This window comes from Peromyscus maniculatus, chromosome 8 (assembly GCF_049852395.1).
Source record: "Peromyscus maniculatus bairdii isolate BWxNUB_F1_BW_parent chromosome 8, HU_Pman_BW_mat_3.1, whole genome shotgun sequence".
Taxonomy (NCBI): domain Eukaryota; kingdom Metazoa; phylum Chordata; class Mammalia; order Rodentia; family Cricetidae; genus Peromyscus; species Peromyscus maniculatus.
In genome coordinates this window covers 476,572-491,535 of record NC_134859.1, presented here as the reverse complement: position 1 = coordinate 491,535, position 14,964 = coordinate 476,572, and positions in this window count along the sequence as shown.

Below are 14,964 nucleotides of genomic sequence, written 5' to 3'. Positions count from 1 at the left end.
AGAGTGCAAGAATGCCCGTTTCTCAAAAGCAGAGTGTTTTCCTTGTATGACACACTAGGGTTCAATTAAACTTAATAAACGGAGTTGAATCACATTCAGATTCAAGTTCTAAAAGGAAGTGTTAATTCAGGGTAAGAACACCACTCTTGTGCTATTCTGGCCATACACAGTGCAAATAGCATTCGTGTCTGTTCCCAGCAAGTACAGTGTATTGGACTGAAGAGAGGCTCCTGTTTACTTGGTTTGCAATACTGAGGTGAACTAGATATGCCCCGTTTGTTTAGGAAGCACAGTTCTTTTGTTCTGAACAAGCTCACTGTACTGGCCCTATAAGAATCCCAGGAGAGTGCAAGAATGCCCCTTATAAAAGGCTGAGTGTTTTCATTGAAAGACAAACAAGCATTCAATTAAACTTCCTAAAAGTAGTTGAATCACATTCACTTTCAAGTTCTAGCAGCAAGTTTTAATTCAGGTTAGAACACCACTGTTGTTCTAATCTGGCCATATACAGGCAAATAGCATTCGCTTCTGTTCCCTGCAAGTACAGTGTATTGGACTGAAGAGAAGCTCCTGTTTTACTTAGTTTCCAACACTGATTTGAAAGAGATATGCCACATTTGTGTAGGATGCTCAGTTCTTTTGTTCTGAGTTAGCTCACTGTATTGCCCCTATAGCAAAAACAGGAGAGTGCAAGAATGCCCCTTTCTCAAAAGCAGAGTGTTTTCCATGTATGGCACACTAGGGTTCAATTAAACTTACTAAAGGGAGTTGAATCACATTCTGTTTCAAGTTCTAGCAGCAAGTGTTAATTCAGGGTTTGAAACCACTCTTGTGTTAATCTGGCCATACACAGTGCAAATAGGTTTCGTGTCTGCTCCCAGTAAGTACAGTGTATTGGACAGAAGAGTAGCTCCTGTTTTACTAGTTTGCAATACGGAGTTGAAGTAGATATGCCCCGTTTGTGTAGGAATCAGAGTTCATTTGTTCTGGGCTAGCTCACTGTACTGGCCCTATAGGAAACACAGGAGAGTGCAAGAATGCCCGTTTCTCAAAAGCAGAGTGTTTTCCTTGTATGGCAAACTAGGGTTCAATTAAACTTTCAAACAGAGTTGAATTACATTCAGTTTCATGATCTAGCAGCAAGTGTTAATTCAGGGTAAGAACACCACACCTGTGCCAATCTGGCCATACACAGTACAAATAGCATTCACATCTGTTCCCAGCAAGTACAGTGTATTGGACTGAGACAAGCACCTGTTTTACTTACTTTCTGATCCTGAGTTGAACTAGATATGCCCGGTTTGTGTAGGAAGCTCAGTTCTTTTGTACTGAGCTAGCTCACTGTAGTGGCCCTATAGGAAACAGAGGAGAGTGTTAGTATGCCCCATTCTCAAAGCCAGAGTGTTTTCATTGTTAGGCAAACTAGGGATCAATAAAACTTAATAAACGGAGCTGAATCACATTCACTTTCAAGTTCTAGCAGCAAGTGTTAATTCAGGTAAGAACACCACTCTTTTTCTAATCTGACCATATACAGGCAAATAGCATTCGCGTCTGTCCCCAGCAAGTACAGTGTATTGGACTGAGACAAGCACCTGTTTTACTTACTTTCTGATCCTGAGTTGAACTAGATATGCCCGGTTTGTGTAGGAAGCTCAGTTCTTTTGTACTGAGCTAGCTCACTGTAGTGGCCCTATAGCAAACACAGGAGAGTGTTAGTATGCCCCATTCTCAAAGCCAGAGTGTTTTCATTGTAAGGCTAACTAGGGTTCAATTAAACTTCCTAAAATGAGTTGAATCACATTCAGTTTCAAGTCCTAGCAGCAAGTGATAATTCAGGGTAAGAATACCACTCTTGTGCTAATCTGGCCATACACAGTGCAAATAGCATTTGCGTCTCTTCCCAGCAAGTACAGTTTATTGGACTGAGGAGAAGCTCCTGTTTTACTGAGTTTCCAATACTGAGTTGAACTAGATATGTTCCCTTTGTGTAGGCAGCACCGTCCTTTGTTTCTGAGCTAGCTCACTGTAGTGTCCCTATAGGAAACACAGTAGTGTGCAAGAATGCCCCTTATAAAAGGCAGAGTCTTTTCCTTGTTAGGCAAACTAGGGTTCAATTAAACTTCCTAAACGGATTTGATTTACATTCAGTTTTAAGTTCTAGCAGCAAGTGTTAATTCAGGGTAAGAGCACCACTCTTGTGCTATTCTGGCCATACACAGTGCAAATAGCATTCAAGTCTGTTCCCAGCAAGTAAGGTGTATTGGTCTGAAGAGAAGAACCTGTTTTACTTAGTTTGCAATACTGAGTAGAACTAGGTATGCCCCAATTGTGTAGGAAGCTCAGTTCTTTTGTTCTGAGCTAGCTCACTGTATTGTCCCTATAGGAAACACAGGAGAGTGCAAGAATGCCCGTTTTCAAAAGCAGAGTGTTTTCCTTGTATGGTCTACTAGGGTTCAATTAAACTTTCTAAACAGATTTGAATCACATTCAGTTTCAAGATCTAGCTCAAGTGTTAATTCAGGATAAGAACAACACTCCTGTGCTACTCTGGCCATACACAGTGCAAATAGCATTTGTGTCTCTTCCCAGCAAGTACAGTGTATTCGACTGAAGAGAAGCTCCTGTTTTACTTAGTTTCCAGTACTGAGTTGAACTACATATGCGCCTTTTGTGTAGGAAGCACAGTTCTTTTGTTCTGAGCTAGCTCATTGTACTGGCCTATTTGAAACGCAGGAGACTGCAAAAATGCCCATTTCTCAAAAGCAGAGTGTTTCCTTGTATGGCACATTAGGGTTCAATTAAACTTCCTAAAAGTAGTTGAATCATATTCAGTTTAATGTTCTAGCAGCAAGTGTTAATTCAGTGTAAGAACACAAATCTTGTGTTAATCTGGCCATACACAGTACAAATAGAATTTGCGTCTGTTCCCAGCAAGTACACTGTACTGGAGTACTGGACTGAAGAGAAGCTTCTGTTTTACTTAGTTTCCAATACTGAGTTGAACTAGATATGACCCATTTGTGTAGGAAGCACAGTTCTTTTGTTCTGAGCTAGCTCACTGTATTGGCCCTATAGGAAACACCAGAGAATGTAAGAATGCCGGTTTCTAAAAGCCAGAGTGTTTTCTATGAAAGGCAAACTAGCATTCAGTTAAACTTCCTAAAGGGATTTGAATCACATTCAGTTTCTAGTACTAGCAGCAAGTGTTAATTCAAGGTAAGAACACCACTATTGTGCTACTCTGGCCATACACAGTGCAAGTAGCATTCAAGTCTGTTCTCAGCAAGTACAGTGTATTGGACTGAAGAGAAGCTCCTCTTTTATTTAGTTTCCAATACTGAGTTTCTAGATATGTGCCGTTTGTTTAGGAAGCACAGTTCTTTTGTTCTGATCTAGCTCACTGTTCTGGCCCTATAGGAAACACAGGAGAGTGCAAGAATGCCCGTTTCTCAAAAGCAGAGTGTTTTTCTTGTATGGCAAACTAGTGTTCAATTAAACTTCCTAAACGGAGTTGAATCATGTTCAGTTTCATGTTCTAACAGCAAGGATTGATTCAGGCTAAGAACACCACTCTTGTGCTATTTTGGCCATACACAGTGCAAATAGCATTTGCTTCTGTTCCCAACAAGTACAGTGCATTGGACTGAAGAGAGGCTCCAGTTTTACTTAGTTGCCAATACTGAGTTGAACTAGATATGCCCCGTTTGTGTAGGAAGCACAGTTCTTTTGTTTTGAGCTAGCTCACTGTATTGCCCCTATAGCAAAAACAGGAGAATGCAAGAATGCCCGTTTCTCAAAGGCAGAGTGTTTTCATTGTGTGGCACACTAGGGTTAAACTAAACTTCCTAAACGGAGTTGAATCACGTTCAGTTTCAAGTTCTAGCAGCAAGTGTTTATTCTGGGTAAGAACACAACTCTTGTTCTATTCTGGTCATACACAGTGAAAATAGCATTTGCCTGTGTTCCCACCAAGTACAGTGTATTGGATTGAAGAGAAGCTCCTGTTTTACTCAGTTTCCAATACTGAGTTTACTAGACATGCCCTGTTTGTGTAGGAAGCACAATTCTTTTGTTCTGAGCCTTCTCACTGTACTGGCCCTATAGGAAACACAGGAGTGTGCAAGAATGCCCGTTTCTCAAAAGCAGAGTGTTTTCCTGGTATGGCACACTAGGGTTCAATTAAACTTAATAAATGGAGTTCAATCACATTAAGATTCAAGTTATAAAACGAAGTGTTAATTCAGGGTAACAACACCACTCTTGTGCTACTCTGGCCTTACACTGTGCAAATAGTTTTCAGTCTGTTCCCACAAAGTACACTGTATTGGACTGAAGAGAAACTCCTGTTTTACTTGGTTTCCATAACTGAGTTTAACTAGATATGCCCCGTTTTTTTACGAAGCATAGTTCTTTTTTTCTGAGCTAGCTCACTGTAATGGCCCTATAGGAAACTCAGAAGAGTGCAAGAATGCCTGTTTCTCAAAAGCAGAGTGTTTTCCTTGTATGGCAAACTAGGGTTCAATTAAACTTTCAAACGGAGTTGAATCACATACAGTTTCAAGATCTAGCAGCAAGTGTTAATTTCGGTAGGAACACAACTCTTAGGCCGGGCGGTGGTGGCGCAAGCCTTTAATCCCAGCACTCGGGAGGCAGAGGCAGGCAGATCTCTGTGAGTTCGAGGCCAGCCTGGGCTACCAAGTGAGTTCCAGGAAAGGCACAAAGCTACACAGAGAAATCCTGCCTCGAAAAACCAAAAAAAAAAAAAAAAAAAAGAACACAACTGTTGCGCCAATCTGGCCATACACAGTACAAATAGCATTCACATCTGTTCCCAGCAAGTACAGTGTATTGGACTGAAGACAAGGACCTGTTTTACTTACTTTCTGATCCTGAGTTGAACTAGATATGCCCAGTTTGTATAGAAAGCTCAGTTCTTTTGTTCTGAGCTAGCTCACTGTAGTGGCCCTATAGGAAACACAGGAGAGTGTTAGAATGCCCCTTTCTCAAAGCCAGAGTGTTTTCATTGTTAGGCAAACTAGGAATCAATTAAACTTCTAAAAGGAGTTGAATCACATTCAGATTCAAGTTCTAGAAGCACATGTTAATTCAGGCTAAGAACACCATTCTTTTGCTACACTGGCCATACTCAGTACAAATAGCATTCACATCTGTTCCCAGCAAGTACAGTGTTTTGGACTGAAGAGAAGCTCCTGTTTTACTTATTTTCATTGCTGAGTTGAACTCGATATGCGCCGTTTGTTTAAGAAGCACAGTTCTTTTGTTCTGAGGTAGCTCACATTACTGGCACTATAGGAAATGCAGGAGAGTACAAGAATGCCCTTTCTGAAAAGCAGAGTGTTTTCCTTGTATGGCACACTAGGATTCAATTAAACTTCGTAAACGGAGTTGAATCACATTCATTTTCAACTTCCAGCAGCAAGTATTAATTCAGGGGTTGAAACCACTCTTGTGTTAATCTGGCCAAACACAGTACAAATAGAATTGGTATCGTTTCCCAACAAGTACAGTGTATTGGACTGAAGAGTAGCTTAGGTTTTATTTAGTTTCAAATACTGAGTTGAAAATGATATGCCCTGTTTGTGTAGGAAGCACAGTTCTTTTGTTCTGAGTTAGCTCACTGTACTGCCCCTATAGGAAACACAAGAGAGTGCAAGAATGCCCGTTTCTCAAAAGCAGAGTGTTTTCCTTGTATGACACACTAGGGTTCAATTAAACTTAATAAACGGAGTTGAATCACATTCAGATTCAAGTTCTAAAAGGAAGTGTTAATTCAGGGTAAGAACACCACTCTTGTGCTATTCTGGCCATACACAGTGCAAATAGCATTCGTGTCTGTTCCCAGCAAGTACAGTGTATTGGACTGAAGAGAGGCTCCTGTTTACTTGGTTTGCAATACTGAGGTGAACTAGATATGCCCCGTTTGTTTAGGAAGCACAGTTCTTTTGTTCTGAACAAGCTCACTGTACTGGCCCTATAAGAATCCCAGGAGAGTGCAAGAATGCCCCTTATAAAAGGCTGAGTGTTTTCATTGAAAGACAAACAAGCATTCAATTAAACTTCCTAAAAGTAGTTGAATCACATTCACTTTCAAGTTCTAGCAGCAAGTTTTAATTCAGGTTAGAACACCACTGTTGTTCTAATCTGGCCATATACAGGCAAATAGCATTCGCTTCTGTTCCCTGCAAGTACAGTGTATTGGACTGAAGAGAAGCTCCTGTTTTACTTAGTTTCCAACACTGATTTGAAAGAGATATGCCACATTTGTGTAGGATGCTCAGTTCTTTTGTTCTGAGTTAGCTCACTGTATTGCCCCTATAGCAAAAACAGGAGAGTGCAAGAATGCCCCTTTCTCAAAAGCAGAGTGTTTTCCATGTATGGCACACTAGGGTTCAATTAAACTTACTAAAGGGAGTTGAATCACATTCTGTTTCAAGTTCTAGCAGCAAGTGTTAATTCAGGGTTTGAAACCACTCTTGTGTTAATCTGGCCATACACAGTGCAAATAGGTTTCGTGTCTGCTCCCAGTAAGTACAGTGTATTGGACAGAAGAGTAGCTCCTGTTTTACTAGTTTGCAATACGGAGTTGAAGTAGATATGCCCCGTTTGTGTAGGAATCAGAGTTCATTTGTTCTGGGCTAGCTCACTGTACTGGCCCTATAGGAAACACAGGAGAGTGCAAGAATGCCCGTTTCTCAAAAGCAGAGTGTTTTCCTTGTATGGCAAACTAGGGTTCAATTAAACTTTCAAACAGAGTTGAATTACATTCAGTTTCATGATCTAGCAGCAAGTGTTAATTCAGGGTAAGAACACCACACCTGTGCCAATCTGGCCATACACAGTACAAATAGCATTCACATCTGTTCCCAGCAAGTACAGTGTATTGGACTGAGACAAGCACCTGTTTTACTTACTTTCTGATCCTGAGTTGAACTAGATATGCCCGGTTTGTGTAGGAAGCTCAGTTCTTTTGTACTGAGCTAGCTCACTGTAGTGGCCCTATAGGAAACAGAGGAGAGTGTTAGTATGCCCCATTCTCAAAGCCAGAGTGTTTTCATTGTTAGGCAAACTAGGGATCAATAAAACTTAATAAACGGAGCTGAATCACATTCACTTTCAAGTTCTAGCAGCAAGTGTTAATTCAGGTAAGAACACCACTCTTTTTCTAATCTGACCATATACAGGCAAATAGCCTTCGCGTCTGTTCCCAGCAAGTACAGTGTATTGGACTGAGACAAGCACCTGTTTTACTTACTTTCTGATCCTGAGTTGAACTAGATATGCCCGGTTTGTGTAGGAAGCTCAGTTCTTTTGTACTGAGCTAGCTCACTGTAGTGGCCCTATAGCAAACACAGGAGAGTGTTAGTATGCCCCATTCTCAAAGCCAGAGTGTTTTCATTGTAAGGCTAACTAGGGTTCAATTAAACTTCCTAAAATGAGTTGAATCACATTCAGTTTCAAGTCCTAGCAGCAAGTGATAATTCAGGGTAAGAATACCACTCTTGTGCTAATCTGGCCATACACAGTGCAAATAGCATTTGCGTCTCTTCCCAGCAAGTACAGTTTATTGGACTGAGGAGAAGCTCCTGTTTTACTGAGTTTCCAATACTGAGTTGAACTAGATATGTTCCCTTTGTGTAGGCAGCACCGTCCTTTGTTTCTGAGCTAGCTCACTGTAGTGTCCCTATAGGAAACACAGTAGTGTGCAAGAATGCCCCTTATAAAAGGCAGAGTCTTTTCCTTGTTAGGCAAACTAGGGTTCAATTAAACTTCCTAAACGGATTTGATTTACATTCAGTTTTAAGTTCTAGCAGCAAGTGTTAATTCAGGGTAAGAGCACCACTCTTGTGCTATTCTGGCCATACACAGTGCAAATAGCATTCAAGTCTGTTCCCAGCAAGTAAGGTGTATTGGTCTGAAGAGAAGAACCTGTTTTACTTAGTTTGCAATACTGAGTAGAACTAGGTATGCCCCAATTGTGTAGGAAGCTCAGTTCTTTTGTTCTGAGCTAGCTCACTGTATTGTCCCTATAGGAAACACAGGAGAGTGCAAGAATGCCCGTTTTCAAAAGCAGAGTGTTTTCCTTGTATGGTCTACTAGGGTTCAATTAAACTTTCTAAACAGATTTGAATCACATTCAGTTTCAAGATCTAGCTCAAGTGTTAATTCAGGATAAGAACAACACTCCTGTGCTACTCTGGCCATACACAGTGCAAATAGCATTTGTGTCTCTTCCCAGCAAGTACAGTGTATTCGACTGAAGAGAAGCTCCTGTTTTACCTAGTTTCCAGTACTGAGTTGAACTACATATGCGCCTTTTGTGTAGGAAGCACAGTTCTTTTGTTCTCAGCTAGCTCATTGTACTGGCCCTATTTGAAACGCAGGAGACTGCAAGAATGCCCATTTCTCAAAAGCAGAGTGTTTTCCTTGTATGGCACATTAGGGTTCAATTAAACTTCCTAAAAGTAGTTGAATCACATTCAGTTCAATGTTCTAGCAGCACGTGTTAATTCAGGGTAAGAACACAAATCTTGTGTTAATCTGGCCCTACACAGTACAAATAGCATTTGTGTCTGTTCCCAGCAAGTACAGTGTACTGGAGTACTGGACTGAAGAGAAGCTTCTGTTTTACTTAGTTTCCAATACTGAGTTGAACTAGATATGACCCATTTGTGTAGGAAGCACAGTTCTTTTGTTCTGAGCTAGCTCACTGTATTGGCCCTATAGGAAACACCAGAGAATGTAAGAATGCCGGTTTCTAAAAGCCAGAGTGTTTTCAATGAAAGGCAAACTAGCATTCAGTTAAACTTCCTAAAGGGATTTGAATCACATTCAGTTTCTAGTTCTAGCAGCAAGTGTTAATTCAAGGTAAGAACACCACTATTGTGCTACTCTGGCCATACACAGTGCAAGTAGCATTCAAGTCTGTTCTCAGCAAGTACAGTGTATTGGACTGAAGAGAAGCTCCTCTTTTATTTAGTTTCCAATACTGAGTTTCTAGATATGCGCCGTTTGTTTAGGAAGCACAGTTCTTTTGTTCTGATCTAGCTCACTGTTCTGGCCCTATAGGAAACACAGGAGAGTGCAAGAATGCCCGTTTCTCAAAAGCAGAGTGTTTTTCTTGTATGGCAAACTAGTGTTCAATTAAACTTCCTAAACGGAGTTGAATCATGTTCAGTTTCATGTTCTAACAGCAAGGATTGATTCAGGCTAAGAACACCACTCTTGTGCTATTTTGGCCATACACAGTGCAAATAGCATTTGCTTCTGTTCCCAACAAGTACAGTGTATTGGACTGAAGAGAAGCTCCAGTTTTACTTAGTTGCCAATACTGAGTTGAACTAGATATGCCCTGTTTGTGTAGGAAGCATAGTTCTTTTGTTCTGAGCTAGCTCACTGTACTGGCCTATAGGAAACACAGTAGAGCAAGAATGCCCGTTTCTCAAAAGCAGAGTGTTTTTCTCCTAAGCCAATCTAGGGCTCAATTGCCATTCTTATATGGAGTTGAATCACATTCAGTTTCACGTTCTAGCAGCAATTGTGAATTCAGGGTAGGAACAACCACTCTTGTGCTATCTGGCCATACACAGTGCAAAAATCACTGGCGGCTATTCCGAGCACGTACATTGTAATGGAATGAAGAAAAGCTCATATTCTAGTCAGTTACCAATGCTGAGTTGAACTAGGTATGCCCCGTTTGTGTAGGAATCACAGTTCTTTTGTTCTGAGCCAGCTCACTGTTCTGGCCGAATCGGGAACACAGAAGAGTACAAGAGTACCCATTTTTCAATAGCAGAGTGTTTTTCTTCTAAGCCAAGCTAGAGTTCAATTGCCATTCTTAAACTGAGTTGAATCACAATCATTTTCAAGTTCTAGCAGCAAGTGCTAATTCAGGGTATGTACAGCCACTCTTGTCCTGTTCTGGGCATACACAGAGCAAATAACACTCACAGCTGTTGCCAGCAAGTACAGTTAATTGGAAAAAAAACTTATATTTTAGTCAGTTTCCAATACTGAGTTGAACTAGGTATGCCCCGTTTGTGTAAGAAGCACTGTTCCTTTGTTCTGAGCCAGCACACTGTTGTGGCCCTACAGGAAACACAAAAGAGTAGAAGAGTGCCTGTTTCTCAATAGCAGAGGGTTTTTTTCTAAGCCAAACTAAGGTCAATTGCCATTGTTAAATGGAGTTGAATGACATTCAGTTTCAAGTTCTAGCAGCAAGTGTCATTTCAGGGTAAGAACAGCCACTCTTGTGCTCTTCTGGCCATACACAGTGCAAAAAGCACGGGCTTCTGTTAACAGCAAGGACAGTGTATTGGACTGAAGGTGAGTTCCTGTTTTACTTAGATTCCAATACTGAGTTGAACTAGGTATGCCTCTTTTGTGTTGGAAGCACAGTTCTTTTGTTTTGAGCCATCTCACTGTTCTGGCCCTATAAGAAACACAGAAGTGTACAAGAGTGTCCGTTTCTCAAAAACAGAGTGTTTTCCTTGTATGTCAAGCTAGGGATCAAGTGCCATACTTAAACGATGTTGAATCACATTCACTTTCAAGTTCTAGCAGCAATTGTTAATTCAGGGTAAGAACAACCTCTCTTGTGGTCTTCTGACCATACACAGTACAAATAGCACTGCCGGCTGTTCCCACCAAGAACATTGTAATGGAATGAAGAAAAGCTCATATTCTAGTCAGTTTCCAATGCTGAGTTGAACTATTTATGCCCTGTTTGTGTAGGAATACAGTTCTTTTGTTCTGAGCCAGCTCATTGTTCTGGCCTTATAGGAAACACAGAAGAGTACAAGTGTGCCCGTTTCTCAATAGCAGAGTGTTTTTCTTCTATGCCAAGCTATGGTTCATTTGCCATTCTTAAATGGAGTTGAATCACATTCAGTTTCAAGTTCTAGCAGCAAGTGTTAATTCAGGGTAAGAACATTCACTCTTGTGCTCTTCTGGGCATACACAGTGCAAAAAGCAATGGCATCTGTTAACAGCAAATACAGTGTATTGGACTGAAGAGAAGTTCCTGTTTTACATAGATTCCAATACTGAGTTGAACTAGGAATGCCTCGTTTGTATTTCCAGCACAGTTCTTTTGTTCTGAGCCAGCTCACTGTACTGGCCCTATAGGAAACATAGTAGAGTATAACAGTGCCTGTTTCTCAAAAGCAGAGTGTTTTTCTTGTAAGGCAAGCTAGGGATCAATTGCCATTCTTAAATGGAGTTGAATCACATTCAATTTCAAGTCTAGCAGCAATGTTAATTCAGGGTAAGAACAGCCACTCTTGTGCTCTCCGGCCATACACAGTGCAAATAGTACTCGGAACGGTTACCAGCAAGTTTAGTGTATTGGACTGAAGAGGACCTCCTGTTTTACTTAGTTATCAATACTGAGTTGAACTAGATATGCCCCGTTTGTGTAGGAAGCACAGTTTTTTTTGTTGTGATCTAGCTCACTGTTCTTCCATATATGAAACACAGGAGAGTACAAGAGTGCCTGTTTCTCAAAAGTGGAGTGTTTTTCATGTAAGGCAAGCTAGGCTTCAATTAACCTTCCTAAACGGAGTTGATTTACATTCTGTTTCAAGTTCTAGCCCAAGTGTTAATACAGGGTAAAAACAGCAATCTTGTGCTCTGCTGGCCATACACAGTGCAAAATAGCACTTGCATCAATTCCCAGCTAGTACAGTTTTGGACTAAAGAGAAGCTCCTAGTCTAGTCAGTTTCCAATACTGAGTTGAACTAGGTATGCCCCGTGTGTGTAGGAAGCACAGTACTTTTGTTCTGAGCAAGCTTACTGTTCTGGACCTATAGGAAACACAGGAGAGTAATTGAGTGCTCGTATCTCAATAGCAGAGAGTTTTTCTTCTAAGCCAAGCTAGGGTTCAATTGCCTTTTTATATGCAGTTGAATTACATTCAGTTTCAAGTTCTAGCAGCAAGTGGTAATTCAGGGTAAGAACAGTCACTCTTGTGCTCCTTTAGGCATACACAGTGCAAAAAGCACTGCCATCTGTTAACAGCAAGTAGAGTGTATTGGACTGAAGAGGAGTTCCTTTTTATTAGATTCCAATACTGAGTTTAACTAGGAATGCCTCGTTTGTATTGGAAGCACAGTTCTTTTGTTCTGAGCCAGCTCACTGTTCTAGAACTATAGGAAACACAGAGATGTACAAGGGTGCCCGTTTCTCAAAAGCAGAGTATTTTTCTTCAAAGCCAAACTCGGGGTCAATTGCCAATCTTAAATGGAGTTGAATCACATTCAGTTTCAAGTTCTACCAGCAAGTTTTAATTCAGGTTAAGAACAGACACTCTTGTTCTTTTCTGCCTTTGTACAATGCAAAAAGCACTGGCGTTTGTTAACAGCAAGTAGAGTGGATTGGACTGAAGAGGAGTTCCTGTTTTACTTAGATTCCAATACTGAGTTGAACTAGATATGCCTCGTTTGTGTTGGAAACACATTTCTTTTGTTCTGAGCCAGCTCACTGTTCTGGCACTTTAGGAAACACAGTAGAGTTCAAGAGTGCCCAAATCTCAAAAGTAGAGTGTTTTTCTTGTGGCAGACTAGGGATCAATTTCCATTCTTAAATGGAGGTGAATCACATTCAATTTCACGTTCTAGCACCAAATGTTAATTCAGGGTAATAACAGCCACTCTTGTGATCTCCTGGCCATACACAGTGAAAATAGTATTCGGGTCGTTTACCAGCAAGTTCAGTGTATTGGACTGAAGAGGACCTCCTGTTTTACTTAGTTATCAAAGGAGTTGAACTAGATATGCCCCGTTTTTGTTGGAAGCACAGTTTTTTGTTGTGATCTGGCTCACTGTTCTGGCCCTATGGGAAACACAGTAGAGTACAAGAATGCCCGTTTCTCAAAAGCAGAGTGTTTTTCAAGTAAGGCTAGCTAGGGTGCAATTAACCTTCCTAAATGGACTTGAATTACATTCAGTTTCAAGTTCTAGCAGCAAGTGTTAATTCAGGGTAAGAATAGCCACTCTTGTGCTGTTCTAGGCATTGATAGTGCAAATAGCACTGGCGTCTGTTAACAGCAAGTACAGTGTATTAGACTGAAGAGGAGTTCCTGTTTTACTTAGATTCCAATACTGAGTTGAACTAGTTATGCCTCATTTGTGTTGGAAGCACATTTCTTTTGTTCTGAGCCAGCTCACTGTTCTGGCCCTTTAGGAAACACAGTAGAGTTCAAGAGTGCCCAACTCTCAAAAGTAGAGTGTTTTTCTTATAAGGCAAGCCAGGGATCAAATTCCATTATTAAACGGAGTTGAATCACATACAGTTTCACATTCTAGCATCAAGTGTTAATTCAGAGTCAGAAGAGCCACTCTAGTGCTCTACTGGCCATACCCAGTTCACATAGTGCTGGCGTCTATTACCAGCAAGTTCAGTGTATTGGACTGAAGAGGACATCCTGGTTTACTTAGTTACCAATACTGAGTTGAACTAGATATCCCCTGTTTTGTAGGAAGCACAGTTTATTTGTTGTGATCTAGTTCACTGTTCTGGCCATATAGGAAAAACAGCAGAGTACAAGAGTGCCCATTTCTCAAAAGCAGAATGTTTTTCATGTAAGGCTAGCTAGGGTGCAATTAAAATTCCTAACAGAGTTGAATTACATTCAGTTTCAAGTTCTAGGAGGAAGTGTTAATTCAGGATACGAACAGCCACTCTTGTGCTGTTCTGGGCATTGATAGTACAAATAGCACTTATGGCTGTTCCCAGCAAGTACAGTGTATTGGAATGAAGAAAAGCTGGTATTCTATTCAGTTTCCAATGCTGAGTTGAACTAGGTATGCCCAGTTTGTGTAGGAAGCACAGTTCTTTTGTTTTGAGCCAGGTCACTGTTCTGGCCCTATAGGAAACACAGAATAGAACAAGAGTGCCCGTTTCTCAAAAGCAGAGTGTTTTTCTGTACGGCAAGCTAGGGATCAATTGCCATTCTTAAATGGATTTGAATCACATTCACTTTCAACTTCTAGCAGGAAGAGTTAATACAGGGTAAGAAAAGTCACTCTTGTGCTCTTCTGGCCATACACAGTGCAACTCGTACTGGCATCTGTAACCAGCAAGTTCAGTGTATTGGACTGAAGAGGACCTCCTGTTTTACATAGTTACCAATACTGAGTTTAACTACATATGCCCCGGTTTTGTAGGAAGCACATTTCTTTTGTTGTGATCCAGCTAACTGTTCTAGCCCTATAGGAAACACAGTAGAGTACAAGAGTGCCCATTTCTCAAAAGCAGAGTGTTTTTCATGTAAGGCTAGCAAGGGTTCAATTAACCTCCTAACCGTGGTTGAATCACCTTCAGTTTCAAGTTCTAGCACCAAGTGTTAATATAGCGTAGGAACAGCCACTCTTGTGCTCTTCTGGCCATACAGAGTGCAAATAGCACTCGCGTCAATGCCCAGCAAATACAGTGTATTTGACTAAAAAGTAGCTCCTATTCTAGGCAGTTTACAATGCTGAGTTGAACTATGTATGCCTCATGTGTGTTGGAAGCACAGTTCTTTTGTTCTGAGCCAGCTCACTGTTCTGGCCCTATAGGAAACACAGTAGAGTTCAAGAGTGCCCGTTTCTCAAAAGCAGAGTGTTTTTCTTCTATGCCAAACTAATGTTCAATTGCCATTCTTAAATGCAGTTGAATCACATTCAGTTTCAACTTCTAGCTGGAAGAGTTAATTCAGGGTAAGAAAAGTCATTCTTGTGCTCTTCTGTCCATACACAGTACAAAAAGGACTGGCCATTGTTACCAGCAAGTACAGAGTATTGGACTAAAGAGGAGTTCCTGTTTTACTGAGATTCCAATTATGAGTTGAACTAGATATGCCTCGTTTGTGTTGGAAGCACAGTTGTTTTGTTCTGAGCCACCTCACTGTTCTGGATCTATAGGAACCACAGTAGAGTTCCAGAGTGCCCGTTTCTCAAAAG